Source organism: Dasypus novemcinctus, chromosome Y, assembly GCF_030445035.2.
Source record: "Dasypus novemcinctus isolate mDasNov1 chromosome Y, mDasNov1.1.hap2, whole genome shotgun sequence".
In the NCBI taxonomy this organism is placed as follows: domain Eukaryota; kingdom Metazoa; phylum Chordata; class Mammalia; order Cingulata; family Dasypodidae; genus Dasypus; species Dasypus novemcinctus.
Window position 1 is genome coordinate 110,478 of NC_092216.1, and position 14,875 is coordinate 125,352.

Here is a 14,875-nt window from a genome sequence, read left to right on the forward strand (position 1 = left end):
TGCCTGATATTTGTAGGCTTAGGATTGGTAGCAAAATGCTTTTAGGTGGAAAATTAATTAGACGGGAAGACTGAGTCATAAGAAATAAAGTGAAAATAAGGGACAGATACTGGATACTATATATCCTGCCGTAACACACTGAATGGACTGGGGGAGAGTGTGAACTACAATGTCAACTCTAACCCATGCAGTGCAGCAGTGCTCCAAAATGTATTCACCAAATGCAATGAATGTGCCACAATGATGAAGGAGGTTGTTGATGTGGGACGAGTGGGGTGGGGTGTGGGGTAAGTGGGAACCTCTTATATTTTTTAATGCAACATTTTTTTGTGATCTATGTATCTCTAAAAAAATACAATTTAATTAAAAAAAATAATAATTGTGTAGCAAGTGATGATCTTTTAGACACAATGCCCAAAGCACAATCCATGGAAGAAAGTTGCCTCTCGAAGGGTGGGGCAGTCAGCTGGACCTGAATCTCAGCAGAGTTGCAACATCTATTCTCCAGTTCATTGGACTCAGCCAGGACAACTAACAAGGAGATGGTGATGGACAACGACCATCTGAAGGAACAGAGACAGTCTGCAACTGCAAGCAAGAGAGTCCCATCCATGTGCCCCGTGGAATCTAAGCCCCCTTAAAATTAGAAGTAGAGTTGGCATCACCATCCCCAAATCCTCAAGATTGAGAAATGAACAATGGACTAAAGTAGACATTATTATTATTCCACTGCAGACTTACAGTGATTCCATCAATGGAAGAACTTTTGTCATTGATGTGGAGGCAGTGGCCACTGGAGGTTCTGAAGGCAGGGAGAGGGAAGAAGAGGTGTCATGTGGGGCACTTTCAGGACTTTGGAGTTGTTCTGCATGACACTGCAATGACAGATACAGGCCACTGTGTATTTTGTCCTAATTTACAGAATTGTGTGGGACAGAGTGTTAACTGTAATCCATGCTTAGTGGCAATGAGCCAATATGTGTTCACCAATTGTAATCAATGTACCATACTAGTGGGGGATGTTGTTATGTGGGAAAATGTGGGAGGGGGACGGGGATAGGGTGGGCATATGGGAATCCCCTATATCTTTTATGTAACATTTATGCAGTCAAATGCTCTACCACTGAGCTATACCATCTTATGGAACATTTATGTAATCTAAAATATCTTAAAACTTTTTTTAATGTATTAATTACTCAGGGGACTTGAATCACTGGACTGCCCCTGTGCCAGCTGGGCCCTGGGCAGAGTTGCTACTCCTACTGTCTGGTTTATTGGACTTACCCAGGTGGTTGTGGAGATGGTCAACCACCACACCAGGGAGCCAAGAGTGCCTACAGCTGCAAGCAGGAGAATCCCATCCATCATCCACGTGGGATCTAAGCCCCCTCTTGATCCAGAGGTGGAGTGGACATCACCATCCCAGGGTCCACAGGATGGAGGAATAAAGCATGGATTACAGTGACCTTACTGATATTCTACTATAAAACTATTTTGACTAATATTGGAAGAAATTGTAGCATTGAGGTGGAGAAAGTGGCCACAGGATTTGCTGAGGGCAGGGAGAGGGAAGAAGAGACGAGATGTGGGGGCATTTTCGGGACTTGGAGTTGTCCTGGATGATATTGCAGGGACAGATGCTGGACTTTATATATCCTGCCATAACCCACTGAATGGACTGGGGGAGAGTGTGAACTACAATGTAAACCATTATCCATGTGGTGCAGCAGTGCTCCAAAATGTGTTCCCCGAGTGTGATGAGTGTGCCACGATGATGAAAGAGGTTGTTGGTGTGGGAGGAGTGGGGTGGGGGGTGCGGGCTATACAGGAACCTCTCTTATGCTTTTTAATGTAACATTTTTTTTGTGATATATGTATCTTCAAAAAAATATAAATTACAAAAATGATGGGGGGTGGGGAGTGGGTTATATGGGAACCTCTTATGTTTTTAATGTTTTTTAATGTTTTTTAATATAACGTTCTTTGTGATCTATTAATGTTAGTTTTAAAAGTGTAAAAAAAATGTAAATATACATTTTAAAAAACATATTAATTAAAGAAAAACACAGGGAAGCGAATGTGGCTCAGTGGTTGATGCCGGCTTCCCACATAGGAGGTCCTGGGTTCAATCCACAGCCCCTGGTACCCAAAAAAAAAAAAAAAAAAAAAAATAGGAAACCCCTTCTCTGAAAGTGTTATATTTTGCTTGCCTGATAAGATACCCTAGTTTGTGTGTCTCTGTAACCTGTTATCCCGTAAAGAGGTGTACAAGTGAAAACAAAAGTGGGGCAGGGAAATTCCCTTCTGCCCGTCATCTCCTGCCCTCCCATTCTCTTCCCTGCCTCAGCTCCCGGCAACTCAGGAGTCCATCTGCTCAGGGCAGGATCCGACAGCCGCCCTCGGCCTCTCACCGTCTCCAGCACCCCTGTCTGAGGCGCTGGCAGGTCCCGTGGCCGCTGCCCTCACCACCCATGGGGCCCTGGCGCCTTCCTGCCCCATGCTACCTGCAGGGCCGAGAGCAGGGCCGGTAGGTAACCGGTACCCAGTGAACGTTTCCCAATCCATGACCAGGAGTCCAAGGGGACGACTTTGACTCTCGGCAAAGAGCAACGTCTTGGGCAAAAGGACGGCGTTTTCCAGCCTGTGCTTTACAGTTCTGGGCTCAAGGGAATCCTACTTTCTAGATCTTCACGTGCAGGAGAATTTACGCGGGCCTCAGGCCCCGCCTGCTGGGAGCTCACGGTGGAGCAGACGCTGAAGTGACGTCTGTACGTGGTTGGGGATGGAGTCCCGCCCCTCAAAAGCCACGTTCAGTCCCCAAACCTTGTGTGAGAGTCTATGGGTAGAAAGGAGCCTGGAGGGCGTCAGCAGTTCAGGGGATCACCAGGGAAGATGGGGGGCCTTGATTCCATAAAGCTGAGTCCTTAGAAGGAGATGACTGGGCAGAAGAAGCAGACACCAGAGAGGACACAGACAGACAAACTGCCGCGTGGCAGAGGCGGACCCCGAGCCCGAGGTCTGCAAGCATTGGACAGAGCATCTTGATGCTGCATCTTCAGCCTCTGAATGGAGCGTCAACACACTCGGGCGTTGAAGCTGATCCATCGGTGCTGTTTGTCACAGCAGCCGCGGCAGACTGAGACGCACATCTGATGGATTAGTCACAACGTGGATGCTCCTGGCAGTTTCCCACGGGACCGACCTGAATGCGAAACCTGCTCAGAAGAGCCTGGAGGTGGGGAGCTTGGCTGTGGACCCTTTGGCTCAGGCACCTGGTTTTGTAATCAGCTGTGGGTCTGGGACTGATCTCCTTGCAGGTGCACGTGGTGCCGTTTCAGGGAAGGGGGCTAAGAGTTTGCGGGGTCGTTAGCCTCTAGGCTTTCCTGTGTTGGGGACTCTCTGTGGAGACTCTAGATCTTTGCATGAGGCTGGGTTCATGAACCCACTCGAGAACCTCCTTGGTTCTTTTGGGGGGACAGGAGGTGGCTGCCCCCCCGCCCAGAGAGGTGTCTCCATGGAACCTGCAGCTGCTGTGTGTGAAGCCGGGACGCCCAGAAGCAGGGGACTCACCTAGCCTCCCTCCTTTTTTTTTAAGGATTTATTTTATTTATTTCTCCCCACCCTCTCGTTGTTTGTATTTGCTGTGTCTGTTTGTTGTGTGCTCATCTTCCTTTCAGGAGGCACTGGGAACCAAACCCAGGACCTCCCATGTGGGAGGGAGGCGCCTCAATTGCTTGAGCCACCTCTGCTCCCTGCTTTGTTGTATCTCTCATTATGTTTTCCCCCTTGTGTCTCTTGTTGCATCATCTTGTTGCGCCAGCCCATCACATCAGCCTGCTGTCTTGCTCATCTTCAGGAAGCACTGGGAACCAAACCTGGGAACTCCCATGCAGTAGGTGGGAGCTCAGTTGCTTGAGCCACATTTGCGTCCCACCCTCTCTCCTTTTGACCTTCGCGCTAACCTGCATCAGTGTCTACTGCTTGGGGTTCTATGGGAGCATCCTTGGGGCTCATGAGGTTTTAACGAGAAATTCTGGAGTTTTGTTCTGATGATGATGATGATGATGATAATTTATGCAACGGACAACTCTTCTGGGTTATCTGGAAGTCTAGGTAATGGGTACGGCTGTGCTGTTTTAGTGCCCATATTTGCTTTTGGGGTTGAGAAATATCCCCCTGATGCTTAGCTCTCAGACAAACTATTCTCTCTTCTTTGAACCATTTCTGTCGGGTGTCAAGCACAAATGAACGAGGGCATATGGCAGGAATTTGGGTGATTGTGTTACCAGGCTGCCAGTGTTTTCCCCACTGTGTGACTATTTGTCTGGATCCTTGCAAACCCTTTCCTAAATCATTGGCTCTCAACGAGGATCACTGAAATCATAGAAACATTAGAGGACATGACCTTGACAGTTGTAGTTTTTTTTTCCTGCTGAAAAAGACACAAAGCTACAATGGATATGTTGTATTTTATACAAATGTGTGCTTTATTAATCACAGTGGCAGATCCCTTGAGAATAAGAGTGTGTGATGGGCACAACTTAGTGTATTGAACGACTTAATAAATGTGACTTAGAATAACCTCCCACCCTGGATATCATGGGCCCTTGGCTGGCACTCTAGTCTGCTAAGCTGCTTAAGCAGGTGCCGTAAAATGGGTTGGTTTTTATGGTGGGAATTTATTAGCTCACAGGTTACAGTTTTGAGGCTGGGAAACATGTCCAAATCAAGGCATCATCAGGTGATGCTTTCTGCCTGAAGACCAGCTTCTGGGATCCTGGACTCCTCTGTCACATGGCAAGGCACTGGAAGCATCTACTGGGCTCTCCCTTCTCTTCTGTGTTTTGTTTCTTTCAGCTTCTTGCTTCCCTGACTTTCTCTCTTTGTCTGAATTTCATCCTCTTTTAAAGGATGCCAGGAAGAAGATTAAGACCCATCCTTAATGAGGTGGGTCACATCTTAACTTAAGATCCTTCTCATCTAAAGATCCTATGTACAATGGGTCCACACCACAGGAACTGATTAACTTTAAGAACCTGCTTTTCTGGGGTCCACACAGCTTCAAACCACCACATTTGGAAATGGCAGCTGTGAGTGATTTAGCTAAAAAGCAACATGCCTACAGAAGAGCATTCCTTAGTGAAACTGCTGAGTAGTATGTAAATATATATGTAGATAAATAGGTGTGAGAGGTCGAAGATGATCCTGAGGGCCCAAGCGTCCTTTTTGTCAGAGTGCTTCCGTCACCTGGGATTCGCTCGTTGGGGAAATCCTAGACTTTAGAAGTATGTGTGAAGACTGTTAAAAGATACCAAAAACCTGTGTGTCTCTGTATCCCTCAGAAGCACCAGTACCTGGGGGTGCATCTACTTTGGCTGTCTCTGGGATCCTGCTGAGGTGTGCTTAAGCACGACCCCTCTGATGACCTCCCAACTCTTTTTGAAGACTCTTAGCCATATAAACTCATTTGTCTTTACCATTTCCCCCCTTTTATTCAAGGCCTTTTTCTAGTTTAATCACCAGTTAGTGATTGGTAGTAATTCCTTGGCGCCAGGGAGGCTCATCCCCAGGAGTCATGTCCCATACTGGGGGAAAGGTAATGCATTTGCATGCTGAGTTTGGCTTAGAGAGTGGCCACATTTGAGCAACATGGAGGCTCTCAGGAGGTAACTCTTAGGCACCTTGCAGCTCTGGAACTAGTTGAAATTTCAAGCGCACAGGCTCATAAGCATAGTCATCAGTATTGAGGAATGGGGGTGTGGGGTGTGGGGTATGGAATATATAGGATCCTCCTATATATATTTAAAGATTTATTTTTTATGTATTTCTCTCCCCTTCTCCCCCCCCCCCAGTTGTCTGCTCTCTGTGTCAATTCACTGTGTGTTCTTCTGTGTCCTCTTGCATTCTTGTAGGCAGCACTGGGAATATGTGTTGCTTTTTGTTGCATCGTCTTGCTGCATCAGTTCTCTCTGTGTGTGGTGCCTCTCCTGGGCAGGCTACACTTTTTTCGCGTGGGGTAGCTCTCCTTACGGGGTGCACTCCTTGTGTGTGGGGCTCCCCTATGCGGGGGACACCCCTGTGTGGCACAGCACTCCTTGTGCACATCAGCACTGCGCGTGGGCCAGCTCGCCACATGGGTCAGGAGGCCCTGAGTTTGAATCCTGGACCTCCCATATGGTAGGTGAATGCTCTATCAGTTGAGCCAAATCCACTTCCCATCTTATATTTTTTTCATGTAACATTTTTTTGTGATCTATGTATCTTCAAAAACACAATTAAAAAAATTAAAAAAAATTCAAAATAGAAAAAAAAAGATACCAAAAACCATTGTTCTTGGCCATTCGTTCCAAGACTCCCTGAACATGTGATTTGAACAAGTGTGTGCTAATTCAACGTAAATCTATTACCAAAGGCGAGGAGGCCATGTGGAAACCCTGAAAAGTGTTCTCTTAGAATGTTTTCCAAAATCTAACCTGATTTGAGTTTATCAGAAACACCAAGAAACTGCAGGGTGCAGTAGCTTGCAAGGCTCCTCTGACTTCTGGTTTGGGCTGGGTGAGGCTGGAACATTCTGGAACAGAGGTTTTGGGCCCTAAAGCTAGGCTCCTGCAGAGGGTCAGAGGAAATGGCAATCCAAAATCATCTGCGTCCTCAAAACGCCCGTCGTTCCACAGAAGCCTGGAGTTGCAGACCTGGCTGTGGTTTCCTTTTTCTTCCTTTTCCCTGTTTGTGCTTCCTAAAGGTTTTCATAATAAACACATGCTGCAATGAATATTTATTACAAAATGGAATGAAATAACCTCATTCCTTAAAGCTCAGTTAAAACTTAGGGGTCTGCACGCTTATTCCTTGCTGTCCCACGGCTCTCCTGAAGATCCCGGCACTTCCAGGGAAGTGCCACGTGCTCCTGTGGAACCCCGTGCCCGCCTGGGACTGAGGCCGCCGGCCTCTGACCGCCTCCCAAGAGCCAGGGTGGCCGGTGGACGTTGGTGCCTCTCGTGGGCCAGAGGGCAGCAGGGCTCCGGCCGAGCACCCGGCCAGGGACTGGGCAGCATGCCTGCAATGACCGTGGGTCGCCCTCCACGGAAACGCCGCGCACTCACTGCTTCTGCTCCAGGGCCGGGCTCGTGACATGTGTGTTTAAATCATTTTATCTCCAGACAGCTCTCAGGGGCCCCAATTCAGGTGGGTCTGTGTCCCTAATTGTCCCACCTGGGTCAGGGCAGCTGAGGGTGCCCGGGAAGGCACTCGAAGACCCTGGGGCCACCAGCCACTGCTGGGCTGAGGGCAACTTGTGGGGTGCCTCAGCCTCTGGGTGTGCGGGGACCTTTGAGCCGGTGGTTTGCTGTTCTGTTTGCAGGTCTCCATGGCTGTGGTTTCCTGTTCCATCTCCTCTTGTCTCCATGGCTGTGGTTTCCTGTTCTGTCTCCTCTCATCTCCACAGTGTGGTTTGCTGTTCTGTCTACATGTCTCCACCACTGTGGTTTGATGTTCCATCTACACATCTCCATGACTACTGTTTCCTGTTCCATCTCCTCTCATCTCCACAGCTGTGGTTTCCTGCCCCATCTCCTCTCATCTCCATGGTGTGGTTTGTTGTTCTGTCTACATGTCTCCACCACTGTGGTTTGCTGTTCCATCTACGTATCTTCATGGCTGTGGTTTGCTGCTCCATCTCCTCTTATCTCCATGGCTGTGGTTTGCTGCTCTGTCTCCTCTCATCTCCATGGCTTTGGTTTCCTGTTCAGTCTGCAGGTCCCCGTGGCTGTGGTTTGCTGCTCCATCTCCTCTCATCTCCATGTCTGTGGTTTCCTATTCCATCTCCTCTCATCTCCATGGTGTGGTTTGCTGTTCTGTCTACATGTCTCCACAGCTGTGGTTTGCTGTTCTATCTACACATCTTCATGGCTGTGGTTTCCTGTTCCATTTCCTCTTGCCTCCATGGCTGTGACTTCCTGTTCCATCTCCTCTTGTCTCTGTGACTGTGGTTTCCTGTTCCATCTCCTCTTGTCTCCACAGCTGTGGTTTCCTGTTCCTTCTCCTCTAGTCTCCATGGCTGCTGTTTCCTGTTCCATCTCCTCTTGTGTCCACAGCTGTGGTTTCCTGTTCCAGCTCCTCTTGTCTCCATGGCTGTGGTTTCCTGTTCCATCTCTTCTAGTCTCCATGGCTGTGGTTTCCTGTTCCATCTTCTCTCATCTCCACAGCTGTGGTTTCTTGTTCCTTCTCCTCTAGTCTCCATGGCTGCTGTTTCCTGTTCCATCTCCTCTTGTGTCCACAGCTGTGGTTTCCTGTTCCAGCTCCTCTTGTCTCCATGGCTGCTGTTTCCTGTTCCATCTCCTCTAGTCTCCATGGCTGTGGTTTCCTGTTCTATCTTCTCTTGTCTCCACAGCTGTGGTTTCCTGTTCCTTCTCCTCTCATCTCCATGGCTGCTGTTTCCTGTTCCATCTCCTCTTGTGTCCACAGCTGTGGTTTCCTGTTCCAGCTCCTCTTGTCTCCATGGCTGCTGTTTCCTGTTCTGTCTCCTCTTATCTCCATGGATGCTGTTTGCTGATCTGTCCCTGCTGGTGGCTGTGGCTGCCCCGGGCACCATCCCTGCCTCGTTGGGGCCCTTCTCACGTGCGTGTCAACATGGATGCTGCCAGCCCCCGGGAGACCCGCTCTCACGAGGGGTCCCACAAAGGAGGAGGGGTTCCAGGAGACCCTGGGGAGGGGCTTCCGGTGAATTCTTCAGAAGCTTGGGGGAGCCGCCCGAGCCAGTTGTCCCACGCTGAGGTCGGGGCGTGTGGGGTGGGGGCCACCCCCCAAGCCTCAGCTCGTGCCCGTGCTCAGTGGGGGTTCACAGGGGACCCCGGTTTCCTTCCACAGTGTCCCACCCCTATTTCACTGCTGTTGGGGAGATTAACTCGGGGCTTTCCCGAGGCAGGGATTTCTAAGACAAGGGGTTGTTCAGCTCCTCCTTTTTCTCAGCAGGTGCCAGCTGCGGAGGCCCTGCTCGAGGAGGAGAGTCGCGTAAATTCTTTTTCTTTTTTTCTTTATTTTCTTTTCAATGTTACATTAAAAAAACATGAGGTTCCCATATATCCCCACCCCCCTCACCCCACTCCTCCCACATCAACAACCTCTTTCATCATCGTGGCACATCCACTGCATTTGGTGAATACATTTTGGAGCACTGCTGTGCCACATGGATTATAGTTTACACTGTAGTTTCCACTCTCCCCCAGTCCGTTCAGTGGGTTAAGGCAGGATATACAATGTCCAGCATCTGTCCCTGCAATATCCTTCAGGACAACTCCAAGTCCTGAAAACGCCCCCACATCACATCTCTTCCTCCCTCTCCCTGCCCTCAGCAGCTCCCGTGGCCACTGTCTCCACATCAGTGCTACAGTTTCTTCCATTGCTACTGTCCTAACAGTTCTGTGTAGAATACCAGTAAGTCCACTCTAGTCCATACTCGTTTTTACGGAGGTGACATTCACACGACAGGGAGGAGGAATTTTGAAGCTGTACCATTCCCTGTCCTTCAGTGCACTCAGAGGGTGTCTCTGTCTAGTTCCAAGCCCTCGTCATCACCCCACGAAAACCCCGTGCCCGTCAGCAGGCACTGCCCACGCCCGGCCCGGGCAGCCACACGGCGCCTCTCCGACGTGGCTTTGCCTGTCCTGGGTATTTCCTATCAACGGATCCGTGCGAGCTGTGGTTTTGCGTACTGGCTTCTCCTTGACAGGACGTCCTCAAGGACACACGCCGCAGTGTGTCCCCTCTTCCCGGCTGAACGACACCCCACGGCCGGGTGGGCCCCGTCCACGGCTCCATCACGTGCTGATGGACACGGCGGCCACGTGGCCACGGGGGGGCTTGAGGACGGACTCTGGCTGACTGGGAAGGAGGGCGGTGGCTGGGAGCTCTGTGCGAAGGGAGGGACCCCAGGTTGGTCCGTGGGGTCACCCCCCAACGTGGTGGGGAAGGGCCAGGAATTTGTTTGGGGAGCCTCGGGTGCCTGGTGCCCTGTTGCGAGGCGCCAGGTCAAAGAGAGAAGGCGTGCAGTGGAGAACGCGGAAGGAGGGAAAGAGAGCCCACCAGGCGGTGGGATTTAAATAAAAATGGGAACGGAGCCGGGGCAGCTGCTCTCCTCGGCTCAAAGGCCAGGAATTCGAGCTTTAATTAGCTTTAAAAGGGCCGCGGTGCCCGCAGAAGCTTTCCCCAAGCTAAGAATAGGGGCGGGCGGGCAGGGCGGCTCACCTGTCCACCTTTTCCTTCGCACGTCCCCGAGGGCCAAGGAGGCGGCTCTCGGGCCTGAAGGGGCTGCGGCCGCAGAAACACCCGCAGCGTCGTCCAGCCGAGGGTCCCCGCCGCACTCCGGGGTGAGGACAGAGATGCCCCCGCGCGGCCAGGAAGCAGGGGCCAGGCCGCCCCCCCACCCTCGTTCCGACCCCAGGCGGCGGGCCAGCTGACCTCAGGCGGTGGGCCAGCTGACCTCAGCCCCTGGGAATCTCCCGCCGCCTCCAAAGCAGACAGGAACAGGCCCACTCTGCGGAAGCGCCGTCCTCCTCCGGCCCCCCTGCGCGGCCGGGCGCTGGGACGTGGCCAGCGGGGGCGGTGGGCCAAGGCGGGGGGGACCCGGTGTCTTCCGGGCGGCCTGGGGACGTCCCCAGAACGAGCACCTGAGCTTCGAAGAGCCTATGGCATGGCGTTTGCCTCTCAGCGGTCGCCACGGCCGTGTGTGTCGGTGGCCGGGAGATGCTCGGGGGTAAACACGAGAGGGCGAGTGGGCAGTGGCGGCCGGTGCCCGGCAGCGCCTGTGGTCAACGCTGGCCTCCCTCCGGCCGGCGTCTCGGGCGCCGTGGCCCTCAGGGGGGAAATGGCTCCTTAGGAAATCTGGGGAGATTTTTGCGTTCTATTTTTTTTTTCTCTATTTAAAAAAATTATACGAGGTCCCCATATACCCCCCACCCCCCTCACCCCACTCCTCCCACATCAACAACCTCTTTCATCATGTGGTACATTCATTACATTTGGTGAATACATTTTGGAGCACTGCTGCACCACATGGATAGTGGTTTACATTGCAGTTCACATTCTCCCCCAGTCCACCCAGTGGGCCATGGCAGGACACACAACATCCAGCATCTGTCCCTGCAGCACCACCCAGGACAGCTCCAAGTCACGAAAATGCCCTCACATCACGTTTCTTCTTCCCTCTCCCTACATCAGCAGCCACCGTGGCCACTTTCTCCCCATCAATGCTACAATTTCCTCCATTACTAATCACAGTAGTTCTATAGTAGAATATCAGTAAGTCCACTCTCATACATACTCTATTCCAGCCTGTGGATCCTGGGATGGTGATGTCCACTCCCCCTCTATATCGAGAGGGGGCTTAGATCCCACATGGATGATGGGTGGGATTCTCCTGCTTGCAGTTGTAGGCACTCTTGGCTCCCTGGTGTGGTGGTTGACCTTCTTCACCTCCCTGTTGGCTGGCCAAGGTAAGTCCAATAATCCAGAGGGTAGGAGTTGCAAGTCAAGCCATTAACATTTTTGCTTTCTTAAATTCCACGTTTGGGCCACCACGGAAATGAGAAATGCAGCGTTTCCAAGAGAACGTTCGGCTGTGAGTCTCAGGATCACGGAAAAGGGGCCCAGGAAGGGCTATGGTCGCGGGCCGCTCTGAGCCGTTTTGGGGACAAACGGCTGGAATCAGAGGCCTGTGGCGTGGCGAGGAGCCTGGTGGCTGTCCGTCCCTGCCTCGGCCTCATTCTCGGGAGCCAGGCCCGGTCTGGGGGGCGGACATCCCCGCGGGCTCGTCACGGGCTTCAAAGGCCCCCTTTCCCCCACCCCAAGGACGTCTGCACCTTCTGAACAGGGGGACACTGTGTTTCCCAAAGTCCAAAGGCCTGGGAAGTCTTTATGAGCTGGAGGATGCCCGGCAGGCAATCGGGGCACCCTAGGAGCCGTGGAAATTATGGAAGGGATGAGTTGGCTGGGGGATGAAACAGGGGTGTGGGGTGGGGTGGGGACCCTGCAAAGTCACCGCCGCTGCTTCCCGGCAGGACGGCCTGCCCTCCCGGCTGCTGGAAACCAGGCCGAGTTATTTTGGGAAGCGTGAAACGTCCACAGCAGGCCTGCACCTGTCCACACCACTGGAAATCCCGCCTCGAGGCCGCCCGGCCGCAGAAGCTGGGGCCGTAAATAGTCTTGGATCCGGATGGCCCGCAGAGGCCCGGGTGGGGGACGAGGCGGACCCTCTGCCCGCGGGTGCCGCACGAGTCCGCCGTGCGGGGAGGTCCCTGGGCAGAGCCGGCGGCTGGTGAATGTCCAGGACGTGGCCACGCCGTCGCCAGCTGGGTCAGCGTCAAACGGGGTGTTTGGGGTTCTGCGGCTGCTGCAACAGTTTTGAACAAACTGAGGCTTCAGTGGCAGAAATACTCTGTCCCGGCCGGGGGGTCATGCGGCCGGAGCAAGGCGGGGCTGGCCCCCCCAGCTCCAGGCTGTCTGCCCCTTCCAGCTCCCGGCGCGGCGGCGGTAGGCGTTTTTGGCTCGTGACACGCCCCTCTTGGTCTTCCCACAGCCTCCCCCACATGCCTGCCTCTTCGTTGTAGCAAATTAAAAAACAATTTTTAAAATATTTTTGTTTTTTTTCTTTATTTTTAAAGAAGTTTCCGATTACATAATTGTCACATCAGAAATACGGGGGGTTCCCATATAGCCCACCCTCTCCTTCTCCCACACTTTCCCCCATTAACGACGTCTTTCATTAGTGTGGTGCATTTGCTACAATTGATGAGCACGTATTGAAGCACTGCTGCTCACCACAGACTAGAGTTTACATTATGGTTCACGCTTTGCATCACACAATTTTTTTTCACTCTTTTTTTTCTTCTTTATTTTCTTTTAAATGTTACATTCAAAAAATATGAGGTCCCCATATACCCTCCACCCCCGTACCCCACTCCTCCCACAGCAACAACCTCTTTCATCATCGTGGCACATTCATTGCATTTGGTGAATACATCTTGGAGCACTGCTGCACAGCATGGATTATAGTTTACCCTGTAGTTTACACTCTCCCCCAGTCCACCCAGTGGGCCATGGCAGGACACACAACATCCAGCATCTGTCTCTGCAGCACCACCCAGGACAACTCCAAGTCCTGAAAATGCCCCCACATCACACCTCTTCTTCCCTCTCCCTGCCCTCAGCAGCTACCGTGGCCACTTTCTCCACATCAATGCTACAATTTCTTCCATTACTAGTCATAATAGTTCATGAATAGAATATCAGTAAGTCCACTCTAATCCTTACTCTATTCCTCCATCCTGTGGACCCTGGGATGGTGATGTCCACTCCACCTCTATATCGAGAGGGGGCTTAGATCCCACATGGATGATGGATGGGATTTTCCTGCTTGCAGTTGTAGGCACTCTTTTCTCCCTGGTGTGGTGGTTGACCATCCTCACTTCCCTGTTAGCTGACCTGGGTAAGTCCAATAAACCAGGAGTAGGAGTTGCAAGTCTGCTGAGGCTCAGGCCTGGCTGTCACATGGACAGTCCAGAGATTCAGGTCTCCTGAGCACACACCAACCCCAGCACCAACCACAGGTCCAGTAAAAGTGACAGAAGAGGCATGTGTAGAAAGCTCACCTTTGAGTCCAACTCAGAACACAAGCTCCAAAGCAGAGCCCACTGACATGGTCCTTTTATTGTCTTTTTAAAAAAGATACATAGATCACACAAAATGCTAAGTTAAAAATATAAGCGGTCCCCACATACCCCATCCCAATCCTCCCACATCAACCACCTCTTCCATCGTCGTGGCACATTCCCTGCACCTGGTGAATACATTTTGGAGCACTGCTGCACCCCATGGACAGTGGTCCACATTGTAGTCTTTTATTTCTGTATATTTCCCTGAGGCGGGGTCCGTCCCTGGAGCACAGCAATGCCAGCCCGATTCGTGGCATGGAGGGAGCGAGTCCCTGCTCCCCAAATCCGCTCCACTGGCCATCCTGGGTGGAGGCCGCGCACTAACTTGGTAAGAGCAGGTGCTGCTTCTTACCTTAGCGGGGGGGCCGGGAAGGAGAGCCCGGGGTTTCGCCGCAGTCGGGTGGCACAGCCGTGGCTGCCGCCCGCGTGGCTGCCCTCGCGCTCCGGCCCCTCCAGAGGTCAGGCTGGCACCCCGCGGCCAAGACGCACCCAAGGCTGGTTGTCGGCACAGGCCGTCCGGCGTCGGCACAGGTGGCCGGCCCGGGCGGCTCCAGGGGACCTGCAGGTTTGGATCGCAGGCCTGCTGCGCTAACCGTTCGCCGCTGGGACCTCACTCCCTTAGCCACGAGCCGCGGACGGAGCGGCTGGCCTCGAGGTGCCCGTGGGGCGTGCACGCCTCCGAGACGCGCTGCCCTGGGGAGAGACTTGGCATCCACCGGCCGGCACTGTAAACACCGACAGCGGCCAGTGGGGCAGCTGCTGCGCGGCCCCTGCAGGCCAGGCCCCAACCGCCGACCCTGCGCTCTTCCTGCGCCAGCTGTCAGTCTCCTCTCCCCCGCCGCCGGGAAAGGCGGTTTCCTGCACCCAGAGCCCATGAGGGCTTTGAGACGTGCTGTTAGTTCACAGGGTTGTAAACGTGTGTGTAGGAGAGCGGGGCCAGGAGCTCTAGGCCACCCCCGTCCCCGGGCCGTCGCTGGTCCCAGAATGTTCTGTGAGCGCCCGGTCCAGGCGGGTGCCCCTATCAGGGGGTGGGCGGTTCTGGGTTGGATTGCGTCCCCCCCGAAAGAGAATGTCGGCGCCCTCTGCCCGGTCCTTAGGGAAGCAGGAATCTGAGGCTGGGACCAGGGCGATGACTCCAAATGAGATTGGGGGGAAACTGAGGCTGGGGA